General features: G+C 42.5%; 1 long non-coding RNA gene across 2 annotated transcripts in view; it reads left to right on the plus strand.

Annotated features, from left to right (window-relative positions):
• The window catches only part of LOC124004659, a 27013-nt gene extending 8937 nt beyond the window's left edge, over positions 1-18076 (plus strand). Inside the window, exons 1-3 of one of the 2 annotated variants that reach the window (XR_006833502.1) lie at positions 15465-15506; positions 16678-16768; positions 17866-18076. This is a non-coding gene — a long non-coding RNA (uncharacterized LOC124004659). Of the gene's footprint in view, positions 1-15464; positions 15507-16677; positions 16769-17865 lie in introns of those variants that run through there. The other variant, XR_006833503.1, reaches the window with a different exon arrangement.
• Positions 18077-19478: the final 1402 nt, after the last annotated feature.

The following is a 19478-nucleotide window of genomic DNA, read 5'->3' on the forward strand; positions in this document are numbered from 1 at the left end:
GAGACACAGGGAACATGGTGTAGAAGTGAGCCGGTCCTGCCTGGAACCCCTTTCCAATGAAATACAACAAATAGGGTAATCTGAAGAGGGAGGATGGATGATATATAGGTTAGCAAGTGAAACATTTACATTTACATTTACATTTAAGTCATTTAGCAGACGCTCTTATCCAGAGCGACTTACAAATTGGTAAATGACTATTGTAGTTGGAAATGGCAGATTTGTTATGGAATATCTACATTGGCCGTACAGAGGCCCATTATCAGCAACCATCACTCCCGTATTCCAATGGCACGTTGTGTTAGCTAATCCAAGTTTATCATTTTAAAAGGCTAATTGATCATTAGAAAACCCTTTTGCAATTATGTTAGCACAGCTAAAAACTGTTCTTATGATTATAGAGGCAATAAAACTGTCCTTCTTTAGACTAGTTGAGTATCCAGAGCATCAGCATTTGTGGGTTCGTTTGCAGGCTCAAAATGGCCAGAAACAAAGACCTTTCTTCTGAAACTCATCAGTCTATTCTTGTTCTGAGAAATGAAGGCTATTCCATGCGAGAAATTGCCAAGAAACTGAAGATCTCGTACAACGCTGTGCACTACTCCCTTCACAGAACAGCGCAAATGGTCTCTAACCAGAATAGAAATAGGAGTGGGAGGCCCCGGTGCACAACTGAGCAAAAGGACAAGTACATTAGAGTGTCTAGTTTGACAAACAGACACCTCACAAGTCCTCAACTGGCAGCTTTATTAAATAGTATCCTCAAAACACAAGTCTCAACATCAACAGTGAAGAGGTGACTCTGGGATGTGGCCTTCTAGGCAGAGTTGTGAAGAAAAAGCCATATTACATTTACATTTAAGTCATTTAGCAGACGCTCTTATCCAGAGCGACTTACAAATTGGTGCATTCACCTTATGACATCCAGTGGAACAGCCACTTTACAATAGTGCATCTAAATATTTTAAAGGGGGGGAGGGGGGGTGAGAAGGATTACTTTATCCTATCCTAAGTATTCCTTAAAGAGGTGGGGTTTCAGGTGTCTCCGGAAGGTGGTGATTGACTCCGCTGTCCTGGCGTCGTGAGGGAGTTTGTTCCACCTCTCAAACATGAGAGGGAGGCCTAATAATTAGGTGGGAATTTTACATTTCAAACAAATGACTGAGTAACTGTGAGCTGGAGTGCGCTGTCCTGTTAAAAGATCCCTTTTAGACATAAGGCTATGGCTCCAGTGCAGCTACTCTGAGGGGTTTGGGTTGAACTCCTTTTGATGTTGGGTTTGGTTGGATCGTCTGAAAGAACAGAAGGAAAGACAGGTGTTGCCGTTTGTGATGGTTGAGTTCTGTTTAAGTTGTTTTGTTTGTAGTTGTTCAAATATTACGATTTTACAGAGGGGTTCAACTGTTTTTCTAATCCGACGTGTTCTCTGGTAACTGCTGGAGTAAAAGGCGGTCTTGACCAATCATTAATACAGGTGGTATGCGACAGTCTTATCAGTTGGCGCTGCAGCCAGTGTGGGGACTGAAAAAATATAAAGGCCCTTATCAGTTCATTTTGGACAACAACATTGCAAGTCTGCTAGCAGCCAACCCCTGACATAGGAAACATTTTTAAAAAACGGATTGAAATGTTTGACTCATCCTTTTTTGATACACAACAAACCGTGTTGATTAGCATTTTGTTAAACCCTGTTAGCAGATTGCAGTTACTTCGATAGGCTACTTTAGTTAAAGGACGTGCTTCCTTTGTGATTTCACGCTTCTATTTAGAAGTGAAAATATTGCCAGTACTGTTAAATGTTAGGCTTTGAACTCTTTCATTGTTTTGCTAATGTGATTCAAGTCCATAAGAAAATGGCAAGGTACCTTGGTCCCAATCGTCAATGGAGAGCGGGAGTAACCCACATTTCCAAACGTTGGCCTGTCAATAATGTGCATGACAAATTGGGAGAAAAGCTTGCTGCCATTGTCTACGGAGAGCCGTGGAATCCCCATCCTTCACCCTCCACCATGTCACCTCCCAGTGTATCCTCGTCCAAACTCTCCCTCTTAGCTCTCTCGGGCCAGGTTCTGAGGGAGTGTTCACCTTGTGTTCTTTTGGGAGTTTTCAGCTGTCAAAAGATCACATCCATCAGACAGATGACTGACCTAGTGCTCAACAATCAACGGCAAACATTCCAGACCATCACTGCTTTACAGGCACGGTCAATAGTGGTGGAGAGGAGAAGGTTTTCCAGCAGCCCGAAGAGGTAGTTGGAAAGGGCTATAAAGAAAATACAGAATTTACAGAAGGGAATGGGTCTGCTGAAACATTTCTTCTCTCACACACTGTGAACGAGATTCGTGTACAGTTGCACAAAAGCTTTGCAGGAAGAGAAATGTGTGTGTGGAAAAGAGAAAGGCGTTTCAGAGTGCTGGTCTAGGACCTTGTAACGATGGTTCATGTAACAACACTGGTCAGTGTAATAACTCCGGTCGATGTAAGAATTTTTCTAAATGTAATCGTGTTTTTTAAAATTTGATTAAATAAAACCGGTTAATGTAATAACTTGCCGGTTAACGTAATAAAATGTTGAAAGGTTAAATTTTTCCGCTAAATGTAATAAGTTATTACATTAACTGGTAGTTATTACATGAACCGGTAAGTAACAACCTTTTGTATTAATAATTGAATAACTTCAACCAATCATGTAATAACATACCAAAATCTACGTTTTTATGTTCAACTCCCCTCAATTTGATGCACACGCCACCACTGACTGACAATTACAACACAAACAAACTCATGCACATCATACAGGAATACTCATACATAAAGACATAAAACATCTTTACTTAGACCCGGATTCAAACCGATCTCCTTCTTTTCGGTTATGTAGCGTTTAAAGGCACTGTTGTCGTTAAGATCGCATTCAAAGCAAACGCTGCAGATGTCACCGTCCCAATTTCTGTTCAACTGGATCTTCTCATTTCTGCAGTACCTAACCCCTGACACGCCATACACACAACACAAAGTGTTGTAACATCTCGTTTTCAGGGATACAGTATTTTCAACCTAACTTCCGTTTCGCCTGGAAAATGATGGGAACTCCGCTCAGGCTCCTTTCTACACATGCTACGGTAGATTACATGATGAGTAACCTTGCTTGAGACCTTGTGGTAGACTGGGTTATAGAGTCCTTGGATATAATCTTTGCCCAGATGGGTCTAGAAATGTAACAGAGGTGGTTTTGGTAGTTTGGGGAACCAAACTTGCATGTTAAGTAACCTTGTGTGAGACCTGAAGACTTGTGTTAGCTCCCCTGAAATAAAGAAGAACATTACACCTTGGAACCGTTTTGTGGTTGTGCCTTGCTCGAGGGCACAACAACAGGATATGGCATCTAGGATTAGATACCAGCAACTCTCCGGTTGTTGGCCTGCCCCTCTACCATCGAGGCTACATGTGCCCCATAGTTCAGCAAGGTTATAGGTCACCCAGGTTTGAACGAAGTCGATAACACCAGCAACTGTCTGGCTCACACCAGCCAGATATTTCCCTGAGAACAATGGGATTAAAACCGGCAACCATCCAGTTACTGTCCTGCCACGTTAACCTCTTTAGGTATCAAAAAAGGTTTCTGAACACACAAGTGTGGCTTACAGAACCACCTATGTGACACTCCACCACCCATTTCACCTCCTCACAGATACCTATCCAGGTCACCGCACCAATGGGACAAACTGGTTTTTAACCTACACGTAACTGCCAAAATAAAGGAAACCACAACATAAAGTGTCTTATTAGGGTGCAGCCAGAACAGCTTCAATGCACCTCCGCATAAATTATACAAGTGTCTGGAACTCTATTGGAGGGATGCGATACCATTCTTCCACCAGGAATTCCATTTGGTTGATGGTGGTGGAAAACGCTGTCTCAGGCACAGCTTCAGAATCTCCCATAAGTGTTCTTTTGGTTTGAGATCTGGTGACTGAGATGGCAATATGGTTTACATCGTTTGCAAGCTCATCAAACCATTCAGTGACCACTCTTGCCCTGTGGATGGGGGCATTGTCATCTTGGAAGAGACCACTCCCATCAGGATAGAAATGCTTCACCATAGGTAGAAGGTGATCACTCAGAATGCCTGTATATTTATTGGTGTTTACATTGCCTCTATGGGATTGAGTGGACCTAAACCATGCCAAGAAAATTCACCCAATACCATAACAGTGCCACCAGATCCCTAATGTTCCCTTTATTTTGGCTGTTCCTGCAGGCCAAGCTAAGCTTAAGCGTAGACAGGGAGCTTACACAAATCTTTAGGTCTCAGACAAGTTTAACCACACCCACATCACATTTCAGGGGCTATTTCCTACTGCCTTTGTGACCATGAGTAAAGACACTTTGACCCTAAACTGCTATAAGGGCAATGCTGACCCCGTTCTGCTCCAAGCCTGTTCTGTGTTTGGTGTGTCATAGGGTTGGGTACGTTGACAACAAAAAGACATGTCTCCGTTATACAATATACTTTTATTTTGAAATAAAATGTATGTATGTGTGTTATTTTGTAACATGCCTATGTGTTCCGGTTAGTGTGTATGAATGCGTGTGTTTGTAATACATGTTGAGTCTGTTTGTGGGGCAGTGCTGAAAATATAGTTTACCAAGCTACCAATTACTTCACACTGGAAGTTATGTTACACTAAAGCTACTGTTAAGAAAAATATAGTTTATTTAACTAAGGTTACTTTGAAAAAGTAGTTCACTACATACAAACTACTTTGTGAAAAATTGTCATATCTAAATCTGAAATTGCAAGAGTAGGTCACGCTGTACTCAGATCTTAACAGAATGTGTCACTATACTCAGATCTTAACAGAATGTGTCACGGTACTCAGATCTTAACAGAATGTGTCACTGTACTCAGATCTTAACAGAATGTGTCACGGTACTCAGATCTCAACAGAATGTGTCACTGTACTCAGATCTTAACAGAATGTGTTATTGTACTCAGATCTTAACAGAATGTCACTCTGTACTCAGATCTCAACAGAATGTGTCACGGTACTCAGATCTCAACAGAATGTGTCACTGTACTCAGATCTCAACAGAATGTGTCATAGTACTCAGATCTTAACAGAATGTGTCATTGTACTCAGATCTTAACAGAATGTCACTATGTACTCAGATCTTAACAGAATGTGTCACGGTACTCAGATCTTAACAGAATGTGTCATTTTACTCAGATCTTAACAGAATGTCACTCTGTACTCAGATCTTAACAGAATGTGTCACTGTACTCAGATCTTAACAGAATATGTCATAGTACTCAGATCTTAACAGAATGTGTCATTTTACTCAGATCTTAACAGAATGTCACTCTGTACTCAGATCTTAACAGAATGTGTCATTGTACTCAGATCTCAACAGAATGTGTCATAGTACTCAGATCTTAACAGAATGTGTCATTGTACTCAGATCTTAACAGAATGTCACTATGTACTCAGATCTTAACAGAATGTGTCACGGTACTCAGATCTTAACAGAATGTGTCATAGTACTCAGATCTTAACAGAATGTGTCATTTTACTCAGATCTTAACAGAATGTCACTCTGTACTCAGATCTTAACAGAATGTGTCACGGTACTCAGATCTTAACAGAATGTGTCATAGTACTCAGATCTTAACAGAATGTGTCATTTTACTCAGATCTTAACAGAATGTCACTCTGTACTCAGATCTTAACAGAATGTGTCACTGTACTCAGATCTTAACAGAATATGTCACGGTACTCAGATCTTAACAGAATGTGTCACTCTGTACTCAGATCTTAACAAAATGTGTCACTCTGTACTCAGATCTTAACATAATGTGTAATGTATCCTATTAAATACAAAAACAAATTCAAGTGAGAATTAAGCAGGTCTGACACCCGAAAAAGAAAATACATTCTTGCCTACTTCATCCATTTAAAATGTATTTTGTTAAAAAAGTAGTGTAGTTCCAGTAATTAGCTAAACTGCCAAATGGCAAAAAAGTTATTAACTACTGAAAACACTACCAAGACCAGAATATAGTTCAACTACCACCAAGCTATTGCAAAATGTAGTTAAATTACTAGTTAAACTACATGTACAGTTGAAGTCAGAAGTTTACATACAGATAAATACATTTAAACTCAGTTTTTCACAATTCCTGACATATAATCCAAGTAAAAATTCCCTGTTTTAGGTCAGTTAGGATCAACACTTTATTTTAAGAATGTGAAATGTCAAATTAATAGTAGAGGGAATTATTTATTTCAGCTGTTATTTCTTTCATCACATTCCCAGTGGTTCAGAAGTTTACAAACACTCAATTAGTATTTGGTAGCATTGCCTTTAAATTGTTTAACTTTGGTCAAATGTTTCGGGTTGCCTTCCACAAGCTTCCCACAATAAGTTGGGTGAAATTTGGCCAATTCCTCCTGACAGAGCTGGTGTAACTGAATCAGGTTTGTAGGCCTCCTTGCTCAGACACACTTTTTCTGTTCTGCCCACACATTTTCTATAGGATTGAAGACAGGGCTTTGTGATGGCCAGTCCAATACCTTGACTTTGTTGTCCTAAGCCATTTTGCCATAACTTTGGAAGTTTGCTTGGGGTCATTGTCCATTTGGAAGACCCATTTGCAACCAAGCTTTAACTTCCTGACTGATGTCTTAAGATGTTGCTTCAATATATCCACATAATTTTCTTTCCTCATGATGCCATCTAGTTTGTGAAGTGCACCATTCCCTCCTACAGCAAAGCACCCCCACAACATGATGCTGCCACCCCCGTGCTTCACGGTTGGGATGGTGTTTTTCAGTTTGCAAGCCCCCCCCCCCCCTTTTTCCTCCAAACATAACGATGGTCACTATGGCCAAACAGTTCTATTTTTGTTTCATCAGACCAGAAGACATTTCTCCAAAAAGTACGATCTTTGTCCCCATGTGCAGTGGCAAACCGTAGTCTAGATTTTGTGCTTGAATTTCATGCTGTCACAGTTACCAGCCCTTTCAAGCTTAACATCCTTATCATTTATCGCCCTCCAGGTCCCCTCGGAGAGTTCATCAATGAGCTTGATGCATTGATAAGCTCCTTTCCTGAGGACGGCTCACCTCTCACAGTTCTGGGCGACTTTAACCTCCCCACGTCTACCTTTGACTCATTCCTCTCTGCCTCCTTCTTTCCACTCCTCTCCTCTTTTGACCTCACCCTCTCACCTTCCCCCCCTACTCACAAGGCAGGCAATACGCTCGACCTCATCTTTACTAGATGCTGTTCTTCCACTAACCTCATTGCAACTCCCCTCCAAGTCTCCGACCACTACCTTGTATCCTTTTCCCTCTCGCTCTCATCCAACACTTCCCACACTGCCCCTACTCGGATGGTATCGCGCCGTCCCAACCTTCGCTCTCTCTCCCCCGCTACTCTCTCCTCTTCCATCCTATCATCTCTTCCCTCTGCTCAAACCTTCTCCAACCTATCTCCTGATTCTGCCTCCTCAACGCTCCTCTCCTCCCTTTCTGCATCCTTTGACTCTCTATGTCCCCTATCTTCCAGGCCGGCTCGGTCCTCCCCTCCCGCTCCATGGCTTGACGACTCATTGCGAGCTCACAGAACAGGGCTCCGGGCAGCCGAGCGGAAATGGAGGAAAACTCGCCTCCCTGCGGACCTGGCATCCTTTCGCTCCCTCCTCTCTACATTTTCCTCCTCTGTCTCTGCTGCTAAAACCACTTTCTACCACTCTAAATTTCAAGCATCTGCCTCTAACCCTAGGAAGCTCTTTGCCACCTTCTCCTCCCTCCTGAATCCTCCTCCCCCTCCCCCTCCTCCTCCCTCTCTGCAGATGACTTCGTCAACCATTTTGAAAAGAAGGTCGACGACATCCGATCCTCGTTTGCTAAGTCAAACGACACTGCTGGTTCTGCTCACACTGCCCTACCCTGTGCTCTGACCTCTTTCTCCCCTCTCTCTCCAGATGAAATCTCGCGTCTTGTGACGGCCGGCCGCCCAACAACCTGCCCGCTCGACCCTATCCCCTCCTCTCTTCTCCAGACCATTTCCGGAGACCTTCTCCCTTACCTCACCTCGCTCATCAACTTATCCCTGACCGCTGGCTACGTCCCTTCCGTCTTCAAGAGAGCGAGAGTTGCACCCCTTCTGAAAAAACCTACACTCGATCCCTCCGATGTTAACAACTACAGACCAGTATCCCTTCTTTCTTTTCTCTCCAAAACTCTTGAACGTGCCGTCCTTGGTCAGCTCTCCCGCTATCTCTCTCAGAATGACCTGCTTGATCCAAATCAGTCAGGTTTCAAGACTAGTCATTCAACTGAGACTGCTCTTCTCTGTATCACGGAGGCGCTCCGCACCGCTAAAGCTAACTCTCTCTCCTCTGCTCTCATCCTTCTAGACCTATCGGCTGCCTTCGATACTGTGAACCATCAGATCCTCCTCTCCACCCTCTCCGAGTTGGGCATCTCTGGCGCGGCCCACGCTTGGATTGCGTCCTACCTGACAGGTCGCTCCTACCAGGTGGCGTGGCGAGAATCTGTCTCCTCACCACGCGCTCTCACCACTGGTGTCCCCCAGGGCTCTGTTCTAGGCCCTCTCCTATTCTCGCTATACACCAAGTCACTTGGCTCTGTCATAACCTCACATGGTCTCTCCTATCATTGCTATGCAGACGACACACAATTAATCTTCTCCTTTCCCCCTTCTGATGACCAGGTGGCGAATCGCATCTCTGCATGTCTGGCAGACATATCAGTGTGGATGACGGATCACCACCTCAAGCTGAACTTCGGCAAGACGGAGCTGCTCTTCCTCCCGGGGAAGGACTGCCCGTTCCATGATCTCGCCATCACGGTTGACAACTCCATTGTGTCCTCCTCCCAGAGCGCTAAGAACCTTGGTGTGATCCTGGACAACACCCTGTCGTTCTCAACTAACATCAAGACGGTGGCACGTTCCTGTAGGTTCATGCTCTACAACATCCGCAGAGTACGACCCTGCCTCACACAGGAAGCGGCGCAGGTCCTAATCCAGGCACTTGTCATCTCCCGTCTGGATTACTGCAACTCGCTGTTGGCTGGGCTCCCTGCCTGTGCCATTAAACCCCTACAACTCATCCAGAACGCCGCAGCCCGTCTAGTGTTCAACCTTCCCAAGTTCTCTCACGTCACCCCGCTCCTCCGCTCTCTCCACTGGCTTCCAGTTGAAGCTCGCATCCGCTACAAGACCATGGTGCTTGCCTACGGAGCTGTGAGGGGAACGGCACCTCAGTACCTCCAGGCTCTGATCAGGCCCTACACCCAAATAAGGGCACTGCGTTCATCCACCTCTGGCCTGCTCGTCTCCCTACCACTGAGGAAGTACAGTTCCCGCTCAGCCCAGTCAAAACTGTTCGCTGCTCTGGCTCCCCAATGGTGGAACAAACTCCCTCACGACGCCAGGACAGCGGAGTCAATCACCACCTTCCGGAGACACCTGAAACCCCACCTCTTTAAGGAATACTTAGGATAGGATAAAGTAATCCTTCTCACCCCCTCCCCCTTAAAATATTTAGATGCACTATTGTAAAGTGGCTGTTCCACTGGATGTCATAAGGTGAATGCACCAATTTGTAAGTCGCTCTGGATAAGAGCGTCTGCTAAATGACTTAAATGTAAATGTAGATTTTTATGGCGGTTTTGGAGCAGTTGCTTCTTCCTTGCTGAGCGGCCTTTCAGGTTATGTTGATATAGGACTCGTTTTACTGTGGATATAGATACTTTTGTACCTGTTTCCTCCAGCATCTTCATACATAGTTTCAGGCTTTTATTTTGAAAAATGAGCCTGAACGTCAACATTGCATTAAGTGGTCAGCTGAAGTCTCTCAGAGTGTTTTGTGCGTAAAGGACAAATGCGGCCATTGTTTCTCTCTTACCTATTAATAAGCCACCAGTCCTGGTTGATATATTATCGAATAGATATTTGAAAAACACCTTGAGGATTGATTATAAACAACGTTTGCCATGTTTCTGTCGATATTATGGAGCTAATTTGGAATATTTTTCTGCATTATAGTGACCGCAATTTCCGGTCGATTTCTCAGCCAAACGTGAAGAACAAACCAAGCTATTTCGCCTACAAAAATAATATTTTGGGAAAAAAGGAACATTTGCTATCTAACTGGGAGTGAAAACATCCAAAGCTCGACAAAGGTAACCGATTTAATTTGATTGCTTTTCTGATTTTCGTGACCAGGTTGCCTGCTGCTAGCTAGTCATAATGCTATGCTAGGCTATCAATAAACTTACACAAATGCTTGTCTTGCTTTGGCTGTAAAGCATATTTTCAAAATCTGAGATGACAGGGTGATTAACAAAAGGCTAAGTTTTGTTTCAATATATTTCACTTGTGATTTCATGAATAGGAATATTTTCTAGTAATATTTATGTCCGTTGCGTTATGCTAATTGGTGTCAGTTGATGATTACGCTCCCGGACCCGGGATGGGGAGTATCAAGAGAATACATCAATCATATGTAATCTTTGAAATAAAAGTCCTGTTTTCATTAAAGTATTACAAGTCATTTTATAGTAGAAATATCTGGAGGAATTTAACACATTTTAAAATGACACCAATTGCCCTACATGAAATAACCACCGGATAACGTAATAATAGTCAGAAAAAGTTATTACTATAATCATTTAACATTTTATCACGTTATCAGATTGAATCCCGGCCTAAGTAAACCTGTGTTCTATTGCGACTTTTATTTTGGAAATCACATTCCATATTCATGAATGGTTTCACAAAGGTGTTCTTATTACGATTGCCAATGTTTCCCGGGTGTGTATGTGTGTGTGTATACATTTCAATGTGTTACTTTGGTGTGTGTGTGTGTGTGTCTATGACTATGCATGTGTGTGCATTTCAAAGTGTGCTTGTGAGTGTCTCTATGTATGAGTATTCCTGTATGATGTGCATGAGTTTGTTTGTGTTATAATTGGCTGTGGGTGGTGGCATGTGCATCAAATTGAGGGAGTTATTACATAAAACATTGATTTTGTTATGCTATTATACTGTATGATCGGTTAACGTTATTACATTATTCATCCCAAAAATGATTACATACCGGTTAATGTAATAACCCAATTTTTGTACACAAAATAAATGTAAACAAACACTGTATAGCCTCACAACATGGTTAAAACTATCATTTGAATATTATGGATGATCAGTCCTTGCATCTATAGCTCTGTCTATGCCTTTGAGCGAGGTTACATTTCTTTAGCCCCATCCCTGAGGTGTTTTTTTTTACCAAAAAAGGGGTGTGCAGTGAGCTTTGTGATTGTTTCAACTGCTGATTGACCCTTTAAGCGGCAAGTTATTTCATTTTTTAATTTGTAATTTTATTTTACAAGGCAAGTCAGTTAAGAACAAATTCTTATTTTCAATGATGGCCTAGGAACAGTGGGTTAACTGCCTGTTCAGGGGCAGAACGACAGATTTGTACCTTGTCAGCTTGGGGATTCAAACTTGCAACCTTTCGGTTACTAGTCCAACGCTCTAACCACTAGGCTACCCACATTTTATTTGTCAAATGCTTCATAAACAACAGGGGTGGACAAGCAGTGAAATTATTACTTACAGGCCCTTCCCAACAACGCAGAGAGAGAGAAAATAGAGAAGTACTAGAAAAGTAAAACACATAATAATACAAGTAATAATAGATACACAATGACTCACTGTTTAGCAGTCTTATGGCTTGTGGGTAGAAGCTGTTTAGGGTCCGTGCTGCTTGCCGTGCGGTAGCATAGAGAACAGTCTATGAATTGGGTGGTTTGAGTCTTTGACAATGTACTAGACCATATGCATTAAATTATGTAGTGCCTTGCGGTCAGATACCAACAGTTGCCATACCAAGCGGTGATGCAGGCAGTCAAGATGCTCTCAATGGTGCAGCTATATAACTTTTTTAGGATCTGATGGCCCATGACAAATCTTTTCAGCCTCCTGATGGGGAAGAGGTGTTGTTGTGCACTCTTCACGACTGTGTTGGTGTGTTTGAACCATGATAGATCCTTAGTAGTGTGGACACCGAGGAACTTGAAGCCCTCGACTGGGTCCACTACAGCTTTGTCAATGTGAATGGGGCCGTGCTCGGCTCTCCGTTTCCTATAGTCCACGAACAGCAGCTTTGTCTTCCTGATGTTGAGGGAGAAGTTGTTGTCCGTGCACCACACTGCCAGGTCCCTGACCTCCTCCCTATAGGATCTCTCATCGTCGTCGGTGATCAGGCCTACCACCGTTAGTGATGGTGTTGGAGTCGTGCACGGCAAATTAGGTAAAACAGATTTCAGTTTTCTGCATTTAAATCACTGGCTACTAGGAACACAGCCTTTGGATGAGCATTTTCTTCTTTGCTTATAGCCTTATACAGCTTGTTGACTGTGGTCTTAGTGCCAGCATCGGTTAGTGGTGGTAAATAGACAGCTACAAAAAAATATAGATTTAAAAAACTTTCTTTGGTAAATAGTATGGTCTACAGCTTATCATGAGGTATTCTAACTCAGGCGAGCAGAACCTTAAGACTTCCTTGACATTAGGGATTGCGCACCAGCTGGTGTTAACAAAGAGACACACACCACGCCTTCGAGCTTACTCGATGCTACCGGTCGGTCCTGCCAATGCATAGAAAAACCAGCTAGATGTATATAATCCATGTCCTTGTTCAACCACGACTCAGAGAAGCGTAAGACATTACAGCTCTTCAGGTCCCGTTGACAGGATAGTCTCAAACTGAGGTTGTCAAGTTTGTTCTCCGGGTGATTGTATATTCGCCATTAGAACGGATGGTAGAGGAGGTTTATTTACTCACCACCGTAGTTTCATCAGGGTGGCCTCTATATCACCGTCTCTTTCTATTCCGAGCGTCGGGATTAGGGCCTTGTCTGGGGTGAGCAGTATGTCTAGCTCCGCCGACTCGTTGAAGTAGAAATCTTCATCCAAAAGAGGTTAGTGATCGGTTTTCTGATGTCCAGAAGCTCTATTCGGTCATAGGAAACAATGGCGAAAACATTACGCACAAAAAAAGTTCAGATCAGTGAAGGAAAAAAAAAACGGACACACTAGCAGAATCAGTCAGGAGCCCGCTATTATAACCAATTTTATGAGAGAAAATATATTACAGTTATTAAATGGACTACTGTTATTACATTAACTGTTGTTACAGACCTTTTCCCAGTGTCAGGTCATAACCACTACATTGCAGTTTTTGATTCGGCCTAGGAAAATGAACTGTCCGTGGATCAGTAGTGAGCTGTAATGTAATTTACGGCGCAATTAATCATTATGTCTGAATATGGAGGTTTACATAATCTACAGAGCTGAGTTCATGGATCGTAAGCCCTTTCCTGCAGTCAAATGACCTAGTGGCCTCATGGGTGGATTGTCATTCATATTTTTCACAATTAATAATAATATTTTTAAAAGGCTGCAAATCCGGTGTTCCTGTGTCAAACAGTTTTGTTATATTTCAGTCTTCTGGGATATATATAAAGTGTAATATTGGAATGCAAACTCAAAATTGAATACATTTCAATTCTGTATCTGACTTGGTAGAGGTGTCCAACGTTTTGTTAAGCCCATATCATATCAAATCAAATCAAACCTGCTTCTACCCATAACCATGTGCTTGAAGTGTATGTTTACTTTTGTTTCAATGTAGTTTTGTTTAAGACGACCAAGAAACACTCTGTGTGACCCTGATTTAGCCCACTGCAGTAAACAGTGAATGGGCGTTTCATTTATGTTACAATACCTGCTTCTACCCGCTTCAGTTTCAGATCTCACATTATTGTTGACATTATTGGAGACCAAACACTGACTGGATTGCTTTCCTGTTTATTCTAATTAAGACACCATGACAAGGGGTGGAAATCATACTGATAAACCCAAACAATTACACTTTCAACAGTGCATGTGTGTACTCTCTGATTGAACCCGCTATCATTAATGGTGATGGTAATCATAATGTCTTTATTGTTTGTGCTATTATTTGCTTGGCAAACATCTTGGTCTAGTATAACCTCCAACTCTCACCACTGTTTATAGATGAAGTGGTTATATATCACACATCACCTGTCGAAACAGTCTCACAACGTTAAACTGGGTTCAAATACAATGACGAGCACATTCTATATTTCCAGAGAGCAGTCAGGCCTTCCTGAGTACTCCTCACAATACTATTCCAATGCAATGCAGAAGAGGGGGAAAAGTCTGAATGAATAACGTCTTCCCCTTTTTGGGTTCACACCATACTTGAGTAGAGATACCTTAATAGAAAATGACTCAAGTAAAAGTGAGTCACCCAGTAAATTTACTACTTGAGTTGAAGTCCAAAATTATTTGATTTTAAATGTACTTAAGTTTCAAAAGTAAATGTAATTGATCAAATATACTTAAGTATCAAAAGTAAAAGTATAAATAATTTCAAAGTCCTTTATATTAAGCAAACAGGACAGCATTATTATTATTATTTTTATTTTTTTACGGATAGCCATGGGCACGCTCCAACATTCAGACATAATTTACAAACGAAACATGTGTTTAGTGAGTCCACCAGATAAGAGGCTGTAGGGATGACCAGGGATGTTCTTTTGATAAGTGTGTGAATTAGACCATTTTATTGTACTGCTAAACATTCAAAATGTAATTTTGGGTATCAGGGAAAATGTATGAAGAAAAAAAGTACATAATTTCCTTTAGGAATGTAGTGAAGTAAAAGTAAAAGTTGCCAAAAATACAAATAGTGAAGTAAAATACAGATACCCCCAAAAACTACTTAAGTAGTACTTTCAAGTGATTTTACTTAAGTACTTTACACCACTGGTTCACGCTTATGCTGTATATCGAAAACTTCCAAAATACATAACCTATATATCTGGGGTAACCCAGATGTAGAGATTGCGGGATCACGCGGTTGACGTCATGGTGAATTTAATCTTAAAGTGCATCCTTCCCACAATGCACGTTGTTTCTTGCTGAGTCGTTGTCTCGTTACACTGCACCCTTCACAATCTTGACAGCCTACACATTATGTCAGAGAGGCATACAGAGGCATGTGTGTGTGTGTGTGTGTGTGTGTGTGTGTGTGTGTGTGTGTGTGTGTGTGTGTGTGTGTGTGTGTGTGTGTGTGTGTGTGTGTGTGTGTGTGTGTGTGTGTGTGTGTGTGTGTGTGTGTGTGTGTGTGCTCATGTGCGTGCACGTGCATGTGTGTGTGTGTGCCTTCCCTGTCCTGGTTGACACACTAAACAAAGATAGCAAATTCATCAACGTCCCCCTTAAAATCAGAGCACAACTCTGACTTTAGAGTGCATTAAAGTAGGAGTTTTACTATAACTTCTGCAGTGCATTGTCAGACTAACCAAGTCTCGGGCCCTGGATAATAACATTTTTAATGCCCCCCCCCCTCTTCGCATTGGAGATAACATTTAGCAGTTTCCAAGGTAATTTCCTGCAATTTTACACATTTGCCATGGGACAAGAAATAACATTTTGCTGTTTTAAAGCAAATGTCCTGCAATTATACACATTTTCCCATGGGGCAGAGAGCCACTTTTGCCGTTTTAAAACTTAAATTACAGTGCAATACAGTATTGAGTTGAAAGTTGGATCATTGATAGAGTACTGTGGATCCCTGTGACCCTCCCAGGCAATGTTGTGCATCTAAGTTGTAGCTTATAATGTAGATTAATAATATTACATGGTATTGTAATGCACCCTCTAAACTTATTTAACAGACCCCTTGGCCAAATTAATTTAATCTGATGTTGCTAGCATTTTTTAAAGATTTGTTTTAAGAAAAACACATTTGGGTGTGGGGGAGATCTGGCCGGGGACCCCCTGCAGTACCTCTGTTTGAGAACTCCTGCACTAGAAGACAATCACCCGATGCCCTCACGACCAAACAAGGGCTGGACCCGGGCAGGTTCACACAGAGGCTTCTCGCTGATCCCATTAAAAGCAATTAGCAGTGTGTTGACTCAGTTGTAAAAGCCACAGTGGACCCTTCCCCAAGTGTCTCTCCCCCAGCTTCTCTCAGAATCAGGTGTACACAAACAGCCTTCTCTCAAACTCTAGGATGCACTAGTTGTCTCGGCAGGCGGGAAACTTCCATCATCAGGTGATAATATGAGCAGCACTGTTGAATTTACCCTACATTCTTAGAAAAAAAGGGTTCCAAAAGGGTTCTTCGGCTGTCCCCATAGGGGAACCCTTTTTGGTTCCAGGTAGAACCCTTTTTGGAAAGGGTTTTACATGGAACCCAAAAGGGTTCTTCAAAGGGTTATCCTATGGGGACAGCCAAAGAAATATTTTAGGTTCTAGATAGCACCTTTTTTTCTCAGAGTGTAGAAACTTTTAGGTTCAATCACAAAGTGTTCAGGTGTAACTGATGCTGTTAAATGGGAAAACCCATTGTGAATGGATACATCTACAGCTGGTTCAGGGGAGCATCTACAACCGATTTTGAGAACATCTTCTCACTGAACTGTACAATAACAGCCCACACAGAATATAAAGACTGTGCCATTAATAGTATATTCAATAAATTCCATATACTCCATATTATTCATACCATTTGATAACCTTTTCATCTCCTAACACTATGCATCCTAGCCCTGCTGCTGCCTAATCCCTGAGCCAGGCATTGTGAGTGGGCTGAAATCCTCATCCCAGCCATCCATTCACAGATAGAGCTATCTGCCAGGTGAGTAAATGAGCAAATAGTGGACACAATACCAGTCAACCCGATCATCCACTCTCCTCTTACTCTGAGCAGCCAGGCATTGTTTTGGCCCCGGCTCTGGATGTGAGTGATCTACCTGAGCTTGTCCCCCTGCTGCCCCCCACTCCCTGCCCCCTTATCCCTCACCCAGGTGGTTCAATTATCTGCAGAGTCTCCCACTGGCTATCTGGAACTATGGACCCGCCCCCTCACAGAGGCGATAACACAAGGGAGGGCTAGGCTCACACAGACCAGAGGCTAATTCCTCTCTTAGCAGCCGGCCGACTATAAACGATTATAGAGCCGTTTTATGACATCTAGAAAATGTGTCTGAGAACAACCGGCTTCACGTACTGTGTTGAGGGAGTGAGAGGAAGCTTCTCCTTATGGCAGATGGGTTTTTTGAGGGTCAGCTGTTGGCTTGTTTTACATGCACCGCCTCAATAAGAGTCATAAAGACCTTATCTAGGCCCAAGAGAAAATGTGCGCTCATTGAAATGTTGAATTAAAGTGCGTCAATGTGAATCATATGCCAATATTGTATGAACTGTAATTTAGTGAATATATTGTACGTTTGTGCATTGTTTACTGTAGAGTTACATAAAACGTTGAGGTACTGTACATCCCAAAATGGCAAAGTGATATCATAGATACAAACCTCCAACTGACATTATAATGCTGAATAAATGTGTACTATTCTATTACCATATTTTTTTAACCAGGCACGTCAGTTAAGGACAAATTCTTATTTACAATGACGGCCTACCCCAGCCAAACCTGGGCCAATTGTGCGCTTCCCTATGGGACTCCCAATCACAGCCGGATGTGATACATCCTGGATTTGAACCAGGGACTGTAGTGATGTCTCTTGAACTGAGATGCAGTGTCTTGGACTGCTGCGCCACTCGGGAGCCCAAAGTATCTAGCTCCATTCAATAATCGATCAACTTGTGCCTAAAAATCTCTGTTATTGTGGAACTGATCCGTTAACCTGCTGCACTGCTGGTTCTTTAAGTTTTATACCTTGGGATCTGTTCTGACACTGTCTCAGGCTGTCTCCCCTCTCTCTCCCCAACCAGTGGTCGCCCCATCCCCAGCCCCATGGCCCTGCTGCCCATATTGAGCAAACAGGACGAACAAACAGCGGGGAGTGCCTCAGATAGGTCCCCCTGCCTCCGCCCAGCGCCCAGGACGTGAGCAAACACTCCAGCCTGCTGAACAAAGGGGGATGAATAATCGGAGGGAAATGTCAACGTTTCATCATGGCTGCCTTGGCCCGGTGAGTTATCCATTAACCACAGACTGAGTGCTCTATCGCAGGGACACCTGAATGTACCTACAACAATGGAGAGAGAAGGAGAGAGAGAGAGAGAGAAAGAGAAAGGGGGAGAGAGGGAGGAAGGAGGAAATGGAGAGAGACAGAAAGAGTGAGAGAGCAAGAAAGAGTGAGGGAGAGATTGAGGTAGAGGTGAAGAGGAAAGTGTGTAATGGAAGTAGTTGAAGAAGAAGTGAGAGACAACATGAGGTGAGAGAGAGAGAGGGAAAAACAAGATTCTCATGACATCACATTACTAATCACCCTGCACCTGTTGGGGGAGTAGTAGAAACTGAATCAAAACTATTATTCCAAAGCCAAGTTACATAACAGTAAGTCATGCTTACCAACAATGTTACCAAGTGCTTAGTCAATTCTAAATGGATATTGGATTATTTTGTGGAAGAACCAAGTAATGACTTTGAATCTGATGCTTGTATTTATGATGATATATCAAATAACCTGCACATTAATTTGCTTTCATCCCAATGTTCAGATCACAGCCCTGTAAAGGCAGACTGTGGAGGTGCTCCGTAATAAGGCCTATAACTATATCTACACCCCTATGAGTTACCGTATCAATGTCCACGGTGCATTTCACCTGCCCCCCCTGCCCATACAAAGGAATATACGATGCAATTAAAGGAATGTAATTATATTTTTATTTCATATGTATAGTGTACAAAGAGCTTAGTGTTGGTGTCTCTCTACCCAGCTTCGAGTAGGGAAACACACCAGGGTATTTATTCCAGAGAGAGTTGGACAGAAGAGGGAGGTGGTCAAGACGGTGGGGGAGGGGGGGGGGGGGGTGGCTCTGCAAATAAGATGTCTAATTCATGGAGCGGATGTTTTGAAGGAAACTGTCTAAGGACGTCGCTGCACTAACTGTACCTTCCAGTGGCTGTTTCTGTGCCCGTCTCCTTCCCAGGTTCCTTAAGTATAACTGTGGTGAGTCGTGTTATTTCTCCTCTTTAAATGGACTAGAAAGCATGGCCTTAAACTGGACACATAATTCACCCATTGATAGACTTGTGAAGCCTGTGTCCAAAGGCCATTCAGCTGGTATATGTCATTTGCGAGAGAAGTAAAATTCACTACCCTCCATTTATTACATTCAAATAAAGGGTGATTTCCTTCCTGACAATACAAAAAAACTATTTAAGGTAGAAATATTACATTGGGCCAATTGAGGTGTTTGCGCTGGGTAAAGTCTGAGAACTTGTCTGACCTGTGGAAGTTCAACCATAACCTTTAAATTGCCACTCTATGCCACTCTATGCTTTCCTATTTATTCTTCTATTTATGTCGAATGTGGGGAAGGTTTTTTTCAGCGTGGACCAGAGGAAAAAAAACAGTAAATTCATCTGTGTTATTTAT

This window comes from Oncorhynchus gorbuscha, linkage group LG19, assembly GCF_021184085.1.
Source record: "Oncorhynchus gorbuscha isolate QuinsamMale2020 ecotype Even-year linkage group LG19, OgorEven_v1.0, whole genome shotgun sequence".
Lineage (NCBI taxonomy): Eukaryota > Metazoa > Chordata > Actinopteri > Salmoniformes > Salmonidae > Oncorhynchus > Oncorhynchus gorbuscha.